The sequence below is a fragment of the Galeopterus variegatus genome, unplaced genomic scaffold (assembly GCF_000696425.1).
Source record: "Galeopterus variegatus unplaced genomic scaffold, G_variegatus-3.0.2 Scaffold768, whole genome shotgun sequence".
Lineage (NCBI taxonomy): Eukaryota > Metazoa > Chordata > Mammalia > Dermoptera > Cynocephalidae > Galeopterus > Galeopterus variegatus.
Window position 1 is genome coordinate 171,043 of NW_007726879.1, and position 21,685 is coordinate 192,727.

General features: G+C 34.7%; 1 protein-coding gene across 3 annotated transcripts in view; it reads right to left on the reverse strand.

Moving 5' to 3' along the window:
• BRINP3 (bone morphogenetic protein/retinoic acid inducible neural-specific 3) overlaps positions 1-21,685 on the reverse strand; it is a 396,539-nt gene that overhangs the window by 32,670 nt on the left and 342,184 nt on the right. The window lies entirely within an intron of this gene.

Consider the following 21,685-nt stretch of genomic DNA (forward strand, 5'->3'; position numbering starts at 1 on the left):
TACTTATGCTAAGTAGTATTTAGTGCTACTCATAATGCCACCCAAACTATTTGGATTATTGGAATTTGCTTTTCTAAATTGTTTTTTTAAATGAGCAGCCATAACACTCAGCCAGAGGAAGAAAACATACTGACTTCCCACTGCAAAGCTCCCAATGAAGTATTCAAGGCCCTTACAATAAGATCTCATGAACTGCTGAAATATGGACTTTACTACCCATCTCTGAGCATTCTCTTCTAATTGTTAGTTAAATATGCTCACTGCCACAACTTTGTTTAAGTCACGTCCTTTGTTGAAGATGGCTGCATCAATCTTTGCTTAAGTCTTGCTCTTATACTAATGGACCAACTGGAGAGAGATTCTCCAAATTGTCTTCACTTTTCCTCCCCCTTGGTGATCCTGAAGTCATTTAAAATATCTATATTCTCATGTAAAGTATATGCCCTTACGTCCCTAAATATTCCTAAGCTTTTGAGTGCTGATGGCAGTAACTTATGTTTTTATTCTTGAAGCCTAGCAAAATGCAGAAAATATAGAAGGTGTTCAGTAGATATTTACAGACAATGAAAGTGACAACAGTAATGTGTGACTATATTTAAGGAAATCATCCCAATTTAAACAACTCAAAACTATTTTCGAAGGCTCATTTATTTATATTATGTATTCAATAAACAGTTTTAACACAAAATGCTATGTGCAATACTGTGGGTATAAAAATTAATTGGACACCAATTCAAAGCTTATCATAGCAGGCAGAGATGTGCAGAATGGACGGAAGAACAAAGAAGAGAGAGGAGTAGCTGTCCCCTGCAATTAGTGTACGTTTTCATGAACTTAACTTTGCGACAGTTAGGAAAGCCAAAATCAGTGTTTATTTTTAACTAATATCTTGATATAGGAATCAAACTCTTGGACGTCATGAGAAAATATATTTCATAGAGTGTCGTGAAGGTGACTAAGAAAATTAATTAGATCAGCATTCACAATGTACCATGAGTCAGAGAATCACGGAAATTAGAGCAGAATAGGACCTTGGAGATCACCTTGTCTGACACCTTCATTTGGCAGATGAGGAAATTGAAACCAGATTGGCAAGGATAATTTCCCAAGGTTGCACAGATAATTAGTAGCAGAACAAGGACTTGAACATAAGTATTCAAACTCCTAAATAGGGTCTTTTCAACTGAATAAAGGTCATACTGTTTCAAAGCACTAAATAATAAAATAGAATAAAGAGCTCTGCAGTAAAGTACATTCTAAAGAGGTAAAAGCAAACATGTTTCTATATATTTAACATAATAAAATATATATGCATACATAACAGGCTTATATATGCATATATGTAAAATATACATAATATTTTGTGAAAAAATACATAGATATGCACATGTATCTTTGTTCTTTTAAAAAATGCTTTAAAAACATATCTTTTTTTCTCTTTGAAGAATATGCTGTACATTTCATCTTAACAATTGTTAACATGAGGGCTTTGTTGATAATGATGAAGACGTAAGCTGTGAGACTGAGATAACTATTCAGAATATGTAATGGATTCTCGGCACAGTTCATTTGATTATTTCTAAAGGAATCTGCTACGTTTTCAGAAATGAATCTAACACTTGGAAATTAAATTCACAATAGGATGATATGGCAGAGACTATAACTCGTGTTTTTATTCTTCATCTTCTTTTCTTTGTATAATAATAAACTTTTTAGCTGAGTACTTGGCAAATCAGCCAAACGCCAAATTTTCTCACCTTTTCTGTAGCTATAACTCGTGTTTTTATTCTTCATCTTCTTTTCTTTGTATAATAATAAACTTTTTAGCTGAGCACTTGGCAAATCAGCCAAAGGCCAAATTTTCTCACCTTTTCTGTAGCAAAGTGTGACATAAGAATACGTTCCCAATCTCTGAATTGTAACTGATATGTGGTAGTCTCACCATTACCCACAGTTTCGCTTTCCACAGTCTGTTACCCACAGCCAACTATGGTCTGAAAATACTAAATGAAAAATTCCAGAAAGAAACGATTCACAAGTTTTAGATTGCACCCTGTTTGCTGAGTAGTTATGATGAAATCTCACGCTGTCTTAGCTCCATCCCACCTGGGGGACGTGAATCGCCCCTTTGTCCAGGATCTTCACGCTGGATACTCCACCCACACCCTAGTCATTTAGTAGCCTTCTCAGTTATTAGACAGACTATCTTGGTATCACAGTGGCTGTGTTCAGGTAAACCTTATTTTACTTCATAATGGCCCTAAAGTGCAAGAGTAGCGATGATGACCATTCGTACGTGCCAAAGAGTAGCCATAAAGTGATTCCTTTAAGTAAAAAGGTGAAAGTTCTCAAATTCATAAGGGAAGAGAACAAAATGGTATGCTGAGGTTGCTAAGATCTATATTAAGAACAAATCTATCCACAAAATTGTGAAGAAAGAAAAAAAAGTTTATGCTGGTTTTTCTGCCACACATCAACCTGCCAAAGTTATGGCCACAGTGCATGGTATGTGCTTAGTTAAGACGGAAAAGGCATTAAATTTGTGGGTGGAAGACACAACAGTAATGTGTTTCAATGAATGGCAGTCAGGTTTGGTACTATCTCTGGTGTCAGGCATCCACTGTGGGTCTTGGAATGCATCCTACGTGGATAAGGGGGATACTATGTTCAACTTTTAGGTCATGCCCTCATAGGAAAGAAGGGTGTGCTCTCTTCCATTTCCTCCTCACTGCTGCTGGGATGGAGTCACTACAGTGATAGCTGCAGTAGCCATCTTGCACCCTAATATTTAAAGCAGTTTCTGGAAGATGGCAGAGCAACACTAGAAGGCACCTGGCTCTCTAACATTGTGAAGCTGCCATATCATCCCTAAATGTACTGCCCATTTATTTGCATAGGAGAGGAAAATACTTCTATCCTGTGTGAGCTATCATTTGAGTCTTTTTCTTCACAACAGCTTAACAGCTACCCTAACAAATACAATTCAGACTGATTTGACTGGGGAATTTAAACATTTACATTAGTAGACAATTCTGTGTGCAGAATATTAGACAAAACTAGATTAAAAAATAAGTCTTTGCCTTACTTCATGCTGATAGCAATTTTTCCAACCTAAGAACAGTTTGAAAGTATAATCATACATTTAATGATTCATTGCACAGAAACATTGGTTTTTAAACAAATGATTTTATTAAATTGTATTTCTGCACTTTCTGTATGTTCACCTTGAATTTATAGGACTACCTGCCATGTTACTGAGAACTCAATTCCAAGTTCCTACTTCTACCATAGTCTGCTTTGACTGCCTCTCCTCTGTTCTCTTCTGTACAGTCCAGAGGTGTTTCCTGTTAATATATTTCTACCAGAGGACTTGTCTCCTGGTATTATATATATTTTTAATTGAAACATAATTGATTATACATATTTGTGGGGTACAAAGTTTATTTATCATCTTTATTTTCCACTGGAGCAGGAAATCCTATTATTATATAGTTTAATTCTCAGGTCACAGAAAATGATCGGTGTCTTTGTTTCACTATTTCTTTTTCTCAGCTCTACAAGACCAACTCCTGCTCCCGCTTCATTTCTTAGTTCAAATTGTACCTCTTCATAGACATTTCTGTGTGTAAAATGGCACTCTCTTCCCGAATCATTATCATATCAACCTATTTATTTCCTTCATAGATTTTAATATTATCTGAAATTAATTTTTGCATTTATTTGGTGATTGTTTATTGACTGTCTTCTTCTTTTGGTTTTTAGAATGTACATTACATAAATATGGGTGTTGGGATTCTCTGAACTTGAACATGGACACACTTTCTGCCTTTATTGGATTTACAGGAAACTGAAGGAAACAAACATTTAACAAATGATTACTCAGGTAATTATTAAAAGGGTGATATAGCTCTTATAAAAATAAGGTATTTAATTTGATCACAAACAGTTCTCATGTATCTTTTAAATATATGAATTTTTAGTTCGCTGAATCTCAAGCACTGTACACAATATTGAATAAAACTGCAAGTATCGATAAATTAGTAACTTGCAATGTTATGAGTCTTTTCCAACTGTCTATAAATTAAATTGATGCATTTTATATATTTTATGTGAATTTATTTTTATTTCTGAGGTAAAGGGGTAATAATATATTTAAGCTGCTATTCCAAATTTTGTCCTTGAATCTAGACATTAAGTCATTCCATGTTAATCTGCCTAAGTAAAGGTTACCTTATGAAAATATGTAAGTGGTCAATTATTCAATTTGAAATATTAAAGTATTTAAAATATTTTTAGTTATTTGTTCATGTAAAATGCAACATACTGAGCCACTTAAACATTGTGTAAAATAAAAGATCAGTCTTTTTCTAAGGTATATAATCAAATTTCAATTCTACCAACATATATTTCTTTTTCATTCTGTCTTCTTTCCTTTTTATAGCTCTGAACACACGGGTTCTCCAAAATTTAAAAAGTTTGTTTTTGTTTCTCCCACAATTGTTCTACTGAATCACTGGGTATTTATAGCATAGTTAGGCTGACACATAAAACTAACCATCACTGTGGCCAAATGGATTTCTTTTCCAATGAAAAAGGAATAAAAGTAGTGCATGTCACTTCTAGAAATTAGATTTAAAAATGAGTACACAATTTAGTCTTGCATTTCCTCCCTCAGCAATTATGGAAGCATGTGCGAAGATGGAACATCACCCATCAGCCTGATTACCTGAGTAACTCAAATGAGCAGAGCCTCTGATAATTCTTTGTATCGATAGAGTGAGTGAGAAACAAACTTCTGTTGTGTTATATCACTGAAAACTTAGGGCCTGTATGTTATAGCAGTGTAACCTGGTCCACCATCTCAACCCCAAGATCAATGGGTAAGTGAAGAAAAGCTGGAGGGTGATTTACTGACTCTGAAATTCTTTGGTCCAGAAGTGACATGTGCCAGTGCTGCTCTCAATCCACCGGCTGTAGCTAGCGTCATGGCCCCACCTAAGTACAGTGCAGCTAGAGAAATTGGGGAGGGGAAGACATGGATACTCTGTAGTCAGTAAATGTTTCTATCTCATACTTCTCAATAGTCATGCGAACCTCATAAATTACTCTTTTGAACTTTGTTTCTCCCTCCAGAAAAATAGAGAAATAGAAAACCACTTTGCGTGATTGTGGGAAGGATTAGATTTGATGATACACGTAAAAGACTACCACGTAGTCTTTTATCACTAGAAAGTAGTTAGCTGCTTTCCTAGTCTTTAAGATGGTTTTAATTACATTTTATTGCAACTTAATAACGCAATTTGTTTATTCTTTAAATATCTTTCAAGCGATTACTATGTGTTATATGACTGACAATTTAATTTTATCTGCTACAGACTACAGTTTGAAGCTTCTTAATGATAAATTGATTTATCCATATCAAATAGACAAGAGTTGGTTAATGAATGAATGTTATCATTGCCTACTGATTTCACAGAACTTAGAAATCAACTTGGTTCAGAATTTAATTTCTTAGAAGAGAAATCTACCCGATATCTGATAAAACAGGAAGAATGTTATACAACTTCATACTCAATAAACATTATTTGTTAGTAAAATATGTACCGATATTAATTCTTATTTGATATTTGATGATTTCCCAGTTTAACAAATGGGAGATGGAATGCCTTTACCTGTGTCTGAGTTAGCAGAGCATCAAGAGAAAGACTAAGCCATGCTAACCAATTTTCTGACATGTCTGATGCAAAGAGATACTGGATAAATCATATTTTAAATATAGCTGGTGATTGACAAATCGTTCCCAAGTCCACTTATTTATCAAGGCTCGACTTATAAGAGGATCAAAGAAGACCTTTATGCCAATACCAATTCTATAGTAAAAACTATAAAGAGCAAAATAATTTTAGATTATTAGATGTGTCTGATTCTCATTTCATAAGAAACACTTGAAAGTTCTCATTTGATTGGGTAAGACTACCATGTTTACACAGGGCAGTCAGAATACAATTTTCACTAGGCTTTTATTTATACAAATCTCAATTTCTGTCAAAATGTAAATATATCAGATTAAATTTTATTTGATAATCTCATTTACACAAAACCACTATATTATTGTCATTTAAGTAAAGATCAAGATGAGGAACAGAAGTGTGAGAAAGCTAACAATAAATAAATCTTACTCTTTTATTCTTTCCTTCTTACTAATAGTTTCCTCTATATAAACTAATTCTAGAATTTATCCAGCTCAGCCAATAATTAAAAACCAGAAGTATCTTTTCAAAGTGAAGTGGTAGTAATTTTATTGTCTACGAGATGAAGAGCACATGGAGAGACATATTTTTGAACATCCACATGCAAATAAGCTTGAACAATAATTTTAGTGTGTAGTGCTATATTATTTACCAGTTCTGGGGATCCTTGTAATTCATGCATCAAATAATTACAGCATTATGTTCTTTTAAATGCCATTAAAAGAGAACAGGTGCAGTTTCTGAATACTGAGGACAATAAGCCAATCTGTGTTTAGAGCAGCATGCCTAGTGTAAAGAATGAAAGAATGAGGACGCGATTGATGTGATGAAGACTTTTCAACTGTAGACGATGATACCAAACAAAAGGTTGTTTTCAGCTGCTTCGTTAGCAGTTTTTTTCTTATTTTTCTAGCATCTTCTCCCAAAAGTCACAGAGGATTTATAGAAAAGTGGTTATATTAACTCCATATAAAGTAATGAATAACTCAGAGCATGCTATTTCCACATTGTACTTCTATAACAAAGATAGGATAAGAGGAAAACAATGATGGTAAGCATATGAATAACACAGCCAGTTCTGATTTTAATGCAACACGGTGAACAAAAATCCATTCTTTAAAGAAAAATCCTTGAAGATTCATATATCTATGCTGGAGTCATGAATTTATCTTTCTGCATTTCCGAATATATATCTCATTGTGGTTGTGCTCAAACACAGCCAGGAGAGGAAAAATGATGCAGTAGGAAAATAAATATTCAGGAAAGAATTCTGGATGCATGTCCAGATATCAATTCTGCTTCTGTTGCAAAGATTTCTGTCTGACTTTTGATGTCTTTCTTTATCTGTCTAGTTTGCAAGTTTTCCTGAGCAAGTAAAAGAATTGTCTCAGGTCTTCGAGCTATTTGACTGCATGCATGACTTTATCTTTAAAACCAAGCAACCAACCAACTCTCTCTTTCTTCAGTCTTTCCTTGCCTTGTTGTCCTGCCTTCACGCTGCCCTTTAAGTAGCATGCAACTGGAGTCTGCAACTGGTCCATACTCTTCCTGTTTTTGTTTGTTGTGTTGTTTTACCTGACTTGAGTCTTTCATCAAAACGTTTTTGACACCCTCTTATAAGGTAATTAGTTAATTAACTAGATTTAGTGTCCTTAAACCTTTTTAGCTGATTTCATTAACCCTAAGGATTACTTTAATCATCTCAAAGAGCGGAAATATGTCAATACAAAGGTCCCAAGCAGAACAGAGAAGAGAGCGCTGCTGCCTCCGGCACACCATGCTCCCCATAGACCAAGTGCTTGTTGAGCATTTATATTTCTTGACCCTCTTCGAAGACTACCATATGCAGTATCTTACTTAATTTTCTAAATGACTTTAAGAGTTGACATGACATTTTGGAGGTGTCACCAGGAATGAGCTGCACAGCCAGGGGGTATATTTCTCAGTCAACTTTGCAGCTAGGAATGGCCATGAGACAAGTTCTTGACAATGAGTGAGAGTGGCAGAGGTAACTACTGGTCTTGGCCCCTGAAAGACATGTGCGGCTTCCCCTCACACTTCCGTCCCTTTAAGTGGTGGGATGTTGATACCCACTCACCCAAAATGCAAAGCCTCCATAGATTGGGATTCCTGAATGATTATGTAGACCAAAGGTACAAGTTCCCACACCAGTATAATCCTGCTCTCTATCCCCTACCAAAATGGAACAATCTTGCATTCTTTTAATGAGGAAAAGCAAAACCCTATTGTGTCTGTTTATTACACATTTTGGGTCTATTTGTTCTATCAGTTAGCCTGCCCTAACTGATACAGATGGCTATTATTATCCCCACTGTATAGATGATGAGACTGATACAAAAAGAGGTTAGGTTACCTGCCTAAGGTGACACAGAAAAAGTGAGGGCAACTGTCCAACTCCAAAATCTTCCTACCAAAAGCTGTGTTAAAAAGTCTTCACTCACAGTGAAGCGGCTATAGTCTGTTTTGACTGTAGCCTACACTGGAAATTCATGAGGTAAGATTTTGAGATTAACTAGAAATGTATAACCTTCTCTTTCAAAACCCATGAAATAATAATAATAGTAAAACCAGAAGACAACATCTCTAGTCCACTGCTGTGGTTATCTTAACTTGGTAAATAACATGTCTACCAATCTAGGTTTTGAGCTAGAAACTCGTTTTTCTAATCACTTCTGACTCTCACATCTCCATACATCCATTCAATCACCAGCCCTGTCTACTGTATTTTCTAAATATAGCTCATATTTTTACCCTTCTCCTATGAAAGTCATTGTCATCTGTTGTCCAGATGTTCCCTGCCTATACTTTTAACCTCTCTTACCTATCTTTTATACTATCGCCAAAGTGAGCAATATAACAAGTAAATTACTCAAGTAATTATTGTCTTTATTTTGTGGTCTTATCAACATATCAACATCTTCATAATCTTGCTCTTATCTACACATCCATTTTGATTTACCCCCATTCATTCCCTTGATTTTTTTGGGCTGGCAACTCTAACCTATAACAGATTCATGGCATTATTGGATTTAATATTCTGTGTTAGCTATTTGCAATGATGACCTTGAAGATGTATAGATATAACAGTACTTAAAACATATAGTTGTTGGGATGGCTAAGAAAATGTATGCAAAGTGAGCAGCAGAGCTTTGAACTGTCCATCCTGGCTAATGTGTGGAAGCAAATGACTTGCCTGACAATTATCCATGATCCAAACATCAATTGGTAGTATTCTTTAATGTGAAATTCATAAAATACTCAGGGCCTATATATCACATTTGCAAAGGGCCTATACTCAGAAATTCCTGAACACAATTGCATATGATGAACATCTGCATGTCTCTTTCTGTCTATCACCACCTAAAGATGGATGCTTTATCTGGCAAATGTCTAATTAATTATTCTTTAAATCTTAGCTCAAGTGATAACTTCATTGTGTAACTTTTATTCCTAGACGGACTCAGGTTAATTTCACTTATGTTATCAGTGCCCTCATGTTATGATATAACAATTTTTGAAATGTATTATATTATGTCATGTAGGACTCTGTTACCCCAGATGTTTGTATTATATGATATTGGGTTATAGTGGAAACTGAATTAATGGCTCTGCATTAATACAGATAAATGCATTAATTGCATTTTAAGTTGTTCATATTATGCTTTCTCTTATCTAATTGTAAGTTTCTTCTTTCTTCATATCATAATTTCTAAATGTTTATCTTACTCTCACATTACTTATAAAAGTGTTTAGCGCGAAGTCTAAATTTAATGTTTATTGAATCAAAACCAAAATAAAATAAAAGAGTATTTCTTCAGAGGTTAAGTAATACAACACTCCATTATATCTTGTGGGTTTTGTGGTGAGTTTCAAATATGTCCACAAGTTCTTTGACACGCCTTCCTTCAAGAGGTGGGTCTTAATTACCCTCTCCTTCAGTGTGGGTGAGATTTGCATCTGACAGGTAGAAAACGGTGGAAGGGACTAGAACTTCTGAGAATAAGTCATAAAAGGCTTTGAATTTTAATTCTCTCTCTTACTCCTGTATTGCTAACTCTGGGAGAAGCCAGCTAACACATCACAAGGACACTCAAAGAGCATGTTGACAGGTTCACCTCCCAAGAATATGAGAACTCCTGCCAACGGCCCTGTGAATAAGCCACCTTGGAAGTTGAACTTCCAGCCTCAGTGAAGCCTTCATGAACGCAGCCTGGCTGCTATCTTGACTTCAATTTCATGAGTAAAAACAGCCAACTAACCTACTTCCAAAATCTTGACCCACAGATATTATGAGATAATTATGAGATATTATGAGATAATAAATATTTGTCATTTTAAGTTGCTAAATTCTAGGGTAATTTGTTATGTAGCCATAGATAACTAATAAACTTTTATCCTGTAGATAAATTTATACTGTGGATAAAATTATAAGGTAAGTTAGTTTATTACATAGTGCTAAAGTGATTAATTCAACAAATATTTACCAAATAACTATTATCTCTTATGGAAAATAAGTATATGCATTATGACTCAGCAATCCCACTTCTGAGCATATATTACAGAAAAATCTCCACAAATGAGAGGCAAACCATGAAGCAGAATATTGACTGTGGCAGAGTGTATGGTGGTGAATGTTAGAGATAGTCTGGGGACACATTACTAGGGAGTGGATGGAAAGTATGGTGGATGCAGACTATAAAATATTATGCAACAGTTAAAAGTCAAACAATTTAGGCAGAGAAAAATGCATGGATCTTAAAAACATATTTTATAAAAAAGTAACAAAAATGCATAATACAATTAATACAAGTTAAATATGCATACTTGAACATCATCACTACATATTTTACAATGACACATTTAAGGACATCTATCAAGCCCGATAGATTGGGTACCTCTGTTGGGGAGGGAAATAGAAATCAAGATAAAGGACAAAGAAAGGCAGAATACATTTATACATAAAATGAGACAGGGTCCTGAGGCATAGAAAGAAAATGATAACCATGAAATGGTGTGTATGATTAACTCAAATCAAATATCTGTACTTAAGTTCCATAAAAAACAAACCAGACAAATAAAACAAGAAACAAACATGCAAAAAACACCTACTCTGTTTTTTGTAGTTTGGAATTAGGAATGCAATAGTGAAAAAGAGACATTGCCCCGCTGGTGCTTTCACTCTCAACAAATAAGTAAAACAACAAATAAACAGGAAAATATTAAATAAGCATAAGTGCTATGAAACAATTAAGCATGTGATGTGATAGAGAATAACGTGTAAGGACTGCTGTGGAAAGAGAGACTTGGGAAAGCCTCTCTGCGGAGGTGATATTTGAGCTGAGTTGGACGTTTAGAATTAGCTATCTGGGCAATGCTGTGCAAAGGATATGTATTCCAGGCAGAATACAGATGTCTTGGCTTGGCATGAAGGAGATAACAAAGATCAGTATGGCTACAACATCATGAGTTAGTGGACAGTGGTAAAACAGTATTATGTTAGCCGTAGGAAAAAGATTTGAATTATAGCTCTAGTGAAAAAGAAAGCAAGGAAGAAAAAACAGCTAGCTTTCTCAAAAAAAAAAAAAAAAAAAAATTACACCAGGACTGTTGTTTGGAGAATGAATTCAAGGGGAGAGAAACACAGGAGTGGAATGAGGTTGACCAGTTATGACGCCACATATATAATAATATCAGGATAAAACGATGGTCGCTGAGGTGGTGGCAGAAGCTGTAGAGCTGAAAGTGACCTTAGCCAGAAAAACAACCGTCTTTGGGGTAACTAAGACCAAGCAGAACGTTTCAGTCAGCCATTAACTTGAGAACTGTTAATCATCAATTCCTTGAGGTTAGCAGAAGAACTGAGAGACTGCCCAGAGATGAAATCACCCCCTCTTATGCGGATTTACCTCAGAGGTTGTGAACCTAGGATTAAGGGCTGAAACTAAGTTTCTTGTTTTTCTTACCTCTCTAAGCAGCTTCAAGCAAGAGGAGATATATGAGAAAGTCAAGACAACCCAGATGGTTGCAAACTCCCCCTCTTACTTAAAGGAAAACTGCATCCACGTTAATTAGAAATCCAAGCCAGGTATTTTTATGATGTTTGACTGAGGTTATTATCCTCAAGTTCTCCCTAGGAGATAAGGACACCTACCTGGAGGTAACATCAAGGACTTGAAGCTGAACACAGATTCTCTGTGACGCTGAAGCTGCCAGTCCATCATGGGACCCTGACATTTGACTCAGGCCATCTGCTGCTCCCAGATTCTCCCGCTTCCCTTTTCCTTCAGAACGAAGACCCTTACCTCATCTTCCTGCCTCTTCCCCTTTTGCAGAAAGGGCCTCAGAAGTTGGGATGATTTTAGCCTGGTCATCCCCCAGATGCCAGTTATCTGAATAAAACTTCTAATCCTTGCAGCAACTTCTGGACTTTTGAATCATTTGTTTAATGTAAGAGGGCAAGAAGAGCCTGCTCTGTCAGTAACAGAGCTAGAGAAGGCTCCAGAGGCACCAAAGGGTCAAACAAACCAAGTGGGCTGGGTGGGGAACTTCAGTTTTATCCCAGAACACAAGGATGGAAATGGAATGACATGATCCGGTTTATAAAACGATAGCCCACATTCTAACCCATGCTTGTTGGGAGGGGTTAGAATTATGCATAATTTAATATGCATAATGCTCACAAACTAAATATATCAGTAAGAATAAAGTATCACTATTTGTGGTGATTGGTCCTGGAGAGCTGGAGCATGAGTGTTTTAGGCCAAGACAACAGACCTTTGGAGGAGGCTGAAAAAAGTTAGACCTGGGATGTATCTCAGGTCTTCTTTGCTATAAGTTTAGTTACAAGGATCACCTAATTAAATCCACATAGATTTAAGGAATACGTTACATTTACAGTAGAAAATTTATATACTTCAATTAGCATCACAAGTGTCTCTCAGTGCCTAGCTTGATAAGACTCTGGCCTTTCTTAAGGGTAATCTTTTTATGAAACTGACATAAACTCTGTTGATTGAATGCTCACATGGTATATCTGCATTTGTCATTAAAAAATGCATATGGGAATTAATCCTTTAGAGCTGTTATGAATAATTCCAATTTAAATTGAGAATTGGTAAGGCTGCATTCTAGAATTTTAAAATAACAGGCTTTTAGTGGTATGCATTTTGTTAAAAGCTCTCCATGAGCCAATTTTATGGAAATGCTTCTGGGAATTTTCCCTGTTTTTGTTATGCAGTGATGCTTTTTTCATTTGTTAACAGAGTGTGGAGTTCATGAGTTTTTATACTGCCAAAGTATTGGGAAATTTGCTATTACTTTTAATATGGTGATTGTACTTAATTGTGGTGTATATGCATATGAATGGTCAACAGAAATCATTTTTTGAAAATTAAGGTAATATTATAGAAGTAAACAAATCATAATTATGTATACTTCATGTTCCATGGAGATAGCAATTGTCATGTTAATTACAAATATATTTGCATTTAATAAAATGACCAATGATACTTGCATCTGACTTTTTGATTTTAGACTATAGCCCCAGGAAAACTAGAGTATATACATCTCAAATCACGATTTTAGAAAGGGGTAGATTATAAATTATAAATAAATGAATAATTGTTTCTGCTTTAGTTTATAGTCTTCATATACTACGAATATTGCAGAATGTTTACAATATAAGTGAAAAGCTAAGATACAACACAGGACATATCATTATATCCTATTTTGTTGAAGTGTCTGAATGTTTAGCTAACTCTATTGTTTCTACATGGAGATATACATATGTAAAATAATCCAGACATTACTATAGTAGCTAACCTCTTGCAGTAGAAAAGTATCTTACCTTGAAATGTACTTCACATGAAGTCTGGAAATCATGAAACAATTAAGACTGATGTGTGTGTGTGTGTGTGTGTGTGTGTGTGTGTGTGTGTACAGTGACCATCTTCTGTTCAGAAGCACATGCCCTAGTTTCTTCTCTTTTTAATAATAACAATAATGAAAAATTTCCACAAGAGAGATTCTAATACAGAGCAATCATAAGATAACATTATTATCTAAAATATTCAGAACTTTATGTTTCTATCATTTTTCTTTTTTTAGCTTTAGTTAAAAAAGGAAGTTATTAAAAACAACTGACTTAGAATTTTTGAACTATTGACTTAATTATCAATGTATTTAAATGTCTAAAAAGCAATGCTTAGCAAAATCACCATCTCTTTGAATGTATATTTTGCTACCACATCTTATCATCTCAGTTCATGCCACATAAATTCTTTCTTTTCTATTCACATTGATAATGCATTAGTTACTTTTTTTAAATCTAATACTTACATTACTGCAGTATACATCCAAATTTCCTCCCTGCCTTTCCTTTTTGAATAACATCATTTGTCAAAATATTTAACTCCTTAAAATAATGCTTTGATCATTACTGTCTTTGTTGAAATTTAAATTAACATGAGCTTATAATTTTAACATATTCATACATGTTTCTCTATTTCATCATCTAATTCATTTTTATATACATATACATTTTTCATAAAGTCTATGTGAGTCTTGTATTTGAGAGGAATCATTATTTTTATCTCAATTTTTATTCATAGATGCACTTTAAACGAGACTTTTCCAAAGAACTTGTAGGAAGCAAAGTTAAAACTAGGACTTTGAAAGAAGTGTGTACATGATGATCATCGTCACCAATCATTGAGCACTTGCCAAGCATTTATTCAATACTTAAAATTCAATAACTCATTTAATTAAATTGACATCAAATAAGAGAAATACATTTTTATTATACAATGCCTATAAAATAACTGAGATGTAGTAAATAATCAAATTAAGCTACTATAAATCCTCATAATATTTGGATAAGTAATTATTTCTCCAATTTGCAGATAAATACACTAAGGTCTAGTGTAGTTATGTGTCTTGTGTACCAGAATACGATGAATAAATGACATGACTTGAGTGTGGCTCTTTCTGAACAAAAACTTCTTTTAATTTTTAGACTCTACTGAGGGAGATTTGGAGGGAAAAGCAGGAGTGAGATTTTGAAGGCCCATAGCAATATGACTTTTTCTCAGTAAGCAATGAGAAATTATAGATAAGAAGACAGTAAATAAAGATGTTACATAATCAGGTTTTCATTCTTGAAAAAAAAAATTACTCTGATTGCTATGTGAAGAAAAACTGAAATGATCGAAGACCAGAGACAGGAGATCTATCACAACTGGAAATAGGGATATTCCAAATATCACAACTGGATATATGAATATTCTCTTGGGTGAGAATTCTAGACTTGGAACCAAGGGAAATTAAGGCCTGAAAATGTGTGTAACATGAGAGAAAGGGAAAAAGGAAGACAATGCAAGAACTGTCTGGAATAAAACTAGTGTTATTCCAGGAGCAGAAAGACCACCAGGGGGATGTGAGATCATAGAAATTGAGAGAAGAGAGTTTCAAGAAAGAACAGAAGCCACCACAGGTTTGTAAATGAATATTTTCAGTTTGTCAAAGAATAATGAGCCATTGCATCTGGCCATTAGCTGGACATTATTTTAAGAGAGATGGAAGAAGGTAGCAACACGGGAGTGAAAGCCCTGTTACGATGTCTTGAGGACTGGATGATAGGTGAGGAAGTGAAAACTACTCTGAAGAAGAATACAGAAAGGGAGTGAGTATTTATTAAATGTATTAAATATACCTTGTGTGCCAGGTACTTATATATGCTGCTTCTTACCACCATTGTGCAACTCTGGGCATCTTCCATTCTACAGATGATGCAACCTGGCTTGAGATAAATTTAAAAAGAAAAACACTTCAAAGTTATTGAAAGGTGGATGATTACCAACCCCAAACAGATTTCTTCATCAGCATTCTGGGAATCCTTCTCTCAATGAAGACACCTACACCTTAGTTACACATTATTTGAGATGAAGAAAAAGTAATTGCATAAGTTAAGAACCAAAACATTGAATTATTTAAGTTTCGGTTGAAAAGTTACTTTTCAGGTGTGAAATAAGAAACATCAAGAGACAGGTATGAGTCAGAAAACAATGTGATAGCCCGTTCCAGGCAAGAGAATAGTAGAAAAACTGAGAGATCCCACGTTGGTCACTTTTTGTGCTTTGCGCTCTGTGTTAAGCCTTGGTGTAGGTGACAAAAATGGTGGTGGCAGTGGGGTCATGGAATCCCTGTTAAGCTTAAGGATCCGTGCCAGCAGCCCACCTGCACACTTGCAGAACTGAGACTGTGTGCAGTTTTGCAGAGACAGCAGCAACAGAGACAGATGCCCTCATAAAAACAGTCAGAACAGCCAAGTCCTCCCTTGAGTCCAGAGTCTCAAAGGAAGGGCAAAGGATCTCATGTACCTGAATGTCATGATGAGAAAGATACAGAGTGGCTAATATGGTTTCTCAACCAGTGCCTGAGCTCAGATCACATAGCCTCAATGGGAGTGACAGATGCACATAAACAAAGCTGAAGTTCCACAAAAAAGCCTGTCACATCTGAGTGGGGCTTAGAAAACCCACGTTTTCTAAGTGTAGAATCAACACCTGGGAGAAAGAGAGAAAAAACCCCGGGAGATTCATAACTAAATGCGATGAAAATACAGACCAGAGTTGAACTTCATATCTAGAAAGACTATACCTTAAAGGGCTTAGATTAAATTTCTACATTAGATAAAATAAAGTGAGTTAGTGTCAAAAGATAGCTTCATAGGAAAAAGAAATCTTTTTATCACATCTGTGAGTGTGACTTTCAAAATCGTACTGTCTATGCCTTACTTTGTTTAATTTTTATATGTGAAGGAAATCATAATGGATTTTCTGCTAATAAAGAGCATTAGTCGGAAAGGTGGTCAGGGTGAATTGAGAGAAGTGGTAAACACTTTCAAGTCATTGTAGAAAATGAGGGAGAATGCTAATTCATTGCTGAGTGATATTTAGAGTTCATTTAAGCTAGGTTTGAGATGAAATAGCACGTGCAATAAATCCACAGAGTTAAGGTTTTCTTCTTTAGGCAGCATTTAATGTTATTTATCTTTTTTTATGTAGGCACAGTATTATATCTATTGTAACATGTATCAGATGTTCATTATTTTAATCCAAAGGACTACTCCATTGGTAAAACACAATCTTTGTTTCTGAAAGGCTCACTATCTACTAGAAAAAACAGGCACATAAGTAAATAAATACAATGAAAATTTAATATGCCTTTTTTGAGAAATATAGAATTCAGAAAGGCAATTCCTGGTTGTTGGAGAGAAAAGAGGTTAAGAAAAGGTTTTAAGAAAAGCAGATAACATTTCAACCGAGTTTTGAAGCATGTGCAGAAATATACCTAGCAAAACAGGAGAGAAAGTAGGGTAAAAACATTGTGGAAAAATAACAGCCAAGCTGTACCAATTTGAGGTGTTTTGTTGTTGTTGTTTTTCTACCTGGCCTTAAGCATTTCTTTACTTAACCTTTATTTCTTTCAAATATTGTTTGTGTTGAAGTGTCCCTATACAAACATTACCCACTGAAGTTCACAATTATCTTCATTTTTCCTTTCAAATATACTTGTGTTGTTAATCTAAATATAAAGATTGTTATAAAGATAAAAAGACACAAAATCTACAGTTACATGTGAAGCTCTATCAATATGATATGTTTGTTGTTGGTAAATAAGATCATCTGCTATGAAAAAGAAATTTATCTGGGATGTCTGTTTATTTAACCACACTGTATAAAAATGTGCCATGCACAGAACTAAATTTATACATCTAAGCCTATTATTAGCTATTGATCTCATTACAAGCATAATGGTTGATTTGCTAAAATCAAAAATTTTAGGAGCAGACATTACTTAATTTTGATATTTTCTCAACATCACAACAATCCTTTTATAAAACAAAATGCTGAAATTAAACCCGAAGGATATGTTTTCAAACTTGGTGAGATGAAATGAACTGCATTTCAAAACAACACTTAAACGTTGAACTAGTCACACAATTCAGGGATACCAAATTAGCATTCCATGGATTCGTTCATCAGAAAGTACTGGTGGCCTCTTTACTGACATAGTGTAAAGCTATTCATTACCAGCAGCTTTTAAGACACTCAAATGTGCCAAGTTTCACAGGTGCTGCCTGCAGAGAATGCCCCAATAGTCTGCCACTCCTCTCTTGCAAAAGACTAATCTCTATTCACAGGAGAGGAAAAACTTACAGAGAGGCTATTTTTTAAAATCTTAGAAGCCAATTCAATTTGGAAATTGAGCAGTTGTACCTCCTCTTAACAACAGGTGCAGAATAATGCACTGACTCTCATAAATATTCTTGAAAGAATCTCTTCACTTTAGCATTTTAATGCCATGTTTCTCTAAATGAGTATGTTTCTTCAAATGCTTTTTTTTCCAATTTAGATGTATCAACTCTTGCATACTGTACCTAATTTGTTTTACTAATGAAAATATCAAATACCACTTGATTTGTGTCTCCTGTGCAAATTTTGCCATTAAGTTATTAGTATAATGTTTTATAGATTTGATGTTTCTTACATTAAGAAAAAAAGATTTACTGTTTTTCAACTATACTAAATTTCTATAACTATTGATTATTTTCTCAATAATAAAGATGATTTTATGCCTGGGATTTAAACCCATGTTCTCTTGACTGAGACTCCCATATTTGGAAATGTCAGTAGTACAGTTGAGAGGAAATTGCATTAGAATGCAGCTAAATTCCAGAATTATCACCACCATTTTCTAGCTAAATAACCTCTGGAATAGCACTTAATATTTTAATCTTCATTTTTGCTATCTGTAAACCAAAATAATAAACTCTGGCTTGTACATCTCAGAGAGTTAATATGCAGATCAAATGCGATATCAGTTATGAAAAATGAGTAAAAGTACAAAGTAAGTATAAAAATAAAATATAAAAAGTAAATATAAAAAGGATAAATCAAAAATAAGAGAAGACTCTCTTCCCAGAATAAAACATGGGAGAAAATCTTTCCAACCTTGTGATTGGTAAAAGTTTCTAAGGATTCAAATGCTCTACCTATTGAAGGAACTCATTAATGAATCAGACTTAAACTAAATTAAAAATATCTTTTCTTCAAAGAACATCGTTATGAAAATGAAATGACAAATCACATTCTGGTTGACTATATTTGCAATTCACATATCTGAGAAAGAAATTGTAACAGAATATGTGAAGAACTATTTCAACCCAAAAATAAGACAAACAGCACAATAAAAATGTACAAAATATTTGAACAGACATTTCACAGAGCATGATATTTGAAAGGTCAATAATCACCTAAAATGATATTTAATGTGATTAGTTATAGGGAAAATAAATTTTTAATTTCATTCTACTCAGAACATGGAATACTGCTAAGAATTGAGATGTGGGTAGAGCTAGAACAAAGGCTAAGAAAGGTTTTAATGTTTACGTATTTGGCATTGAAAAAAAATATTGGCTTTATTAATAATTCTATTTTAACATGTGCACTGATCTTTGCTTTTACAGAAGATGCCATGTGAAAAAAATGCAGGGACCTTGGGTGCTAATTTGAGTGGGTTTTTGTTTTTGTTTAAATAGTGTTCAGAAGGCAACCTTTCAGAAATATTTCCATACTTAGCAAAATGTAACTTCCAAATGGAAAATTTAAAAATATAAAACTGAAGTAATATAGAGACAATTTAATCTAATTATCCAAAATTCACTTTTTGCTTCAGGAGTACATTTTATTTCAGAAAAAAAAAAAAACGAATGACTTTTCTTGACTAATGAACCCTGAAGTAAAAGATGAGACTGGAAATGTTCCTAGATAACCATTATTGAAAAGCTTTCCTCAAAGGCTGGAAGTAATTTTATTTTTCCTTTTCAAGACTTGAGAATTTTCGCTTGAGGTTTCTGTTTTATCTAAGAAAAAAAAATAAAGATGATTTACATGAAGTTTTCAATAACAAAATTAGAATATTTTCAAATCTATGAAAATGTCAGAAATATACATCAGCTTGGAGTGGAGGAAGATAAAAAATGCTAGCCTACAGGCTGGACTGGTGGTCTTTTCTAAGGACTTTTGGTTCATGGAGGATAGCAAGACTCTCAGTCTCAAGCCAGACCTCCTCTAACACCCTGGGATTGCTGGCCCTCCAGACCATGTGTCCACTCACTTCAATATGGTTAAAATAAGAGAGATAACAAAATACAGAAGAAGACAGATGGGAATAGATGAAGAAAATGTGATGCTCCCCAACTGCTGAAGGAGAAAGGAAACTGGCTCACCAATGGAGATACTCAAAAGCAAGACTTCCAGCTAAAAATGAGAAGCCAGTTGAGATTTTTCCCAAGGGAGATCAATGGAAGGATCCAGTAGCCCTTTGTGGATATGGAAATAATAGTAGGATGTCCTGAGAGGGGTACTCTGACCAGCAACATCCCTAAGACTGACTAATATCTACCCAACCACTTCGCATTTTAATGGAGGTGCTAGGCTGAATTAATAAATATTTAGTAGATAGCAGTACATGAACACCAACCTATCGGAATGAACACCCAACATATAAAAGTGAACATCAGCTACTACATTCTGGCTCTAGCTGAGTATCAGTACTGAGGCATACCTGTGACTATTTTAAGTCATTTTAGCTAAAAGTCATGGTGGTATCTAAGTACTATCCCTTTATCAAGTACTAACTGGATTGCAAAATTTAGAATTACCAGTCCCTAAATAGACAGGTAAGATGAAACAGTTAATTTCCTGAGAATCACATAGACCTAACCATTTATAACTTCATCGAAGGATATTATGAGTAAATCATTGACCTTACTGCCTCAGATATTCATGCAAAGATTATGATGCCTGGTTGGCCTGTTTGGATATTAATTGTCATGAAAGTAAACAGGGGAAAAAATCATAACTAATTTTTTGTATGGGATTCTATAGGAGATACCAGGGAAACACCCAAATAATTTACAGGAATAGAAACCATGAATATGTATCAAGTATAGTTCAGGGAATTTTAATATTATTTAAAATCTTTTTGAAAGGCAAAGTATTTTCTTTGTCGCTAAAGTGTCTCATAGCTGATATCTCCCCCAGTGCTCATGTAATATAATACAATAGCACTCATAGCACTGACGTTTCATTCTCTACTGTTAACCTATTCTAAAACAAAGTGGGAGTCCTTGGAGAGGAGCTGATACCAAGATGGCGACATGAGAATTAATGAGGGTCCTGGGATAGTGTGAATGGACAATTACATCATCAATTGTGTGGTCATCTTAATGATGCTGGTATACTCAGAGAATCGCAATACAATTCACTGTGGCCTATCCTCTAGGTGGTCACCTGACTTTTTAACAGATACTTTATCTTTTATAATTAAATTAGAAAAGTAAGTATATTCATCTATGGTTTCCATTTCTGTATTACTTCTTTTCAGATAAAACAGATTGCTTTCTACAGTTTCCTGTAGCCTGGAAAAGTCAAAGTAACATTTCTAACCTTTTAAATGGTAGAGAAATTTCACCTGTGAACATATCTCATCTTGATACTTTTCAAAGTGAATATTTTATCGCCTTCTCTATGATCTGTCGACCCCTGCCCATTACCTCTCTGACCACATTTCCTATCATTATACACTCCAGGAAGAGCACTACAGGCTCCAATGCACCTCAGGGCTTTGAGCATGCCATTCACTCTGCTCGTAATTCTCTCCCCCAGGTAAACATATGGCTTACTGCGCCCTCACCTCTTTCAAGTCTTTGCTGACAACCTAATTTAAAATTGTACACCACCCCACCCACCCCCACCACACACCACCCCTGGCATTCTCTGTCCTTCTGGTTTATTTTTCTCTATGGCACTTATCACGTCCTAAAACAATATATAATTTGCCTATTTTCT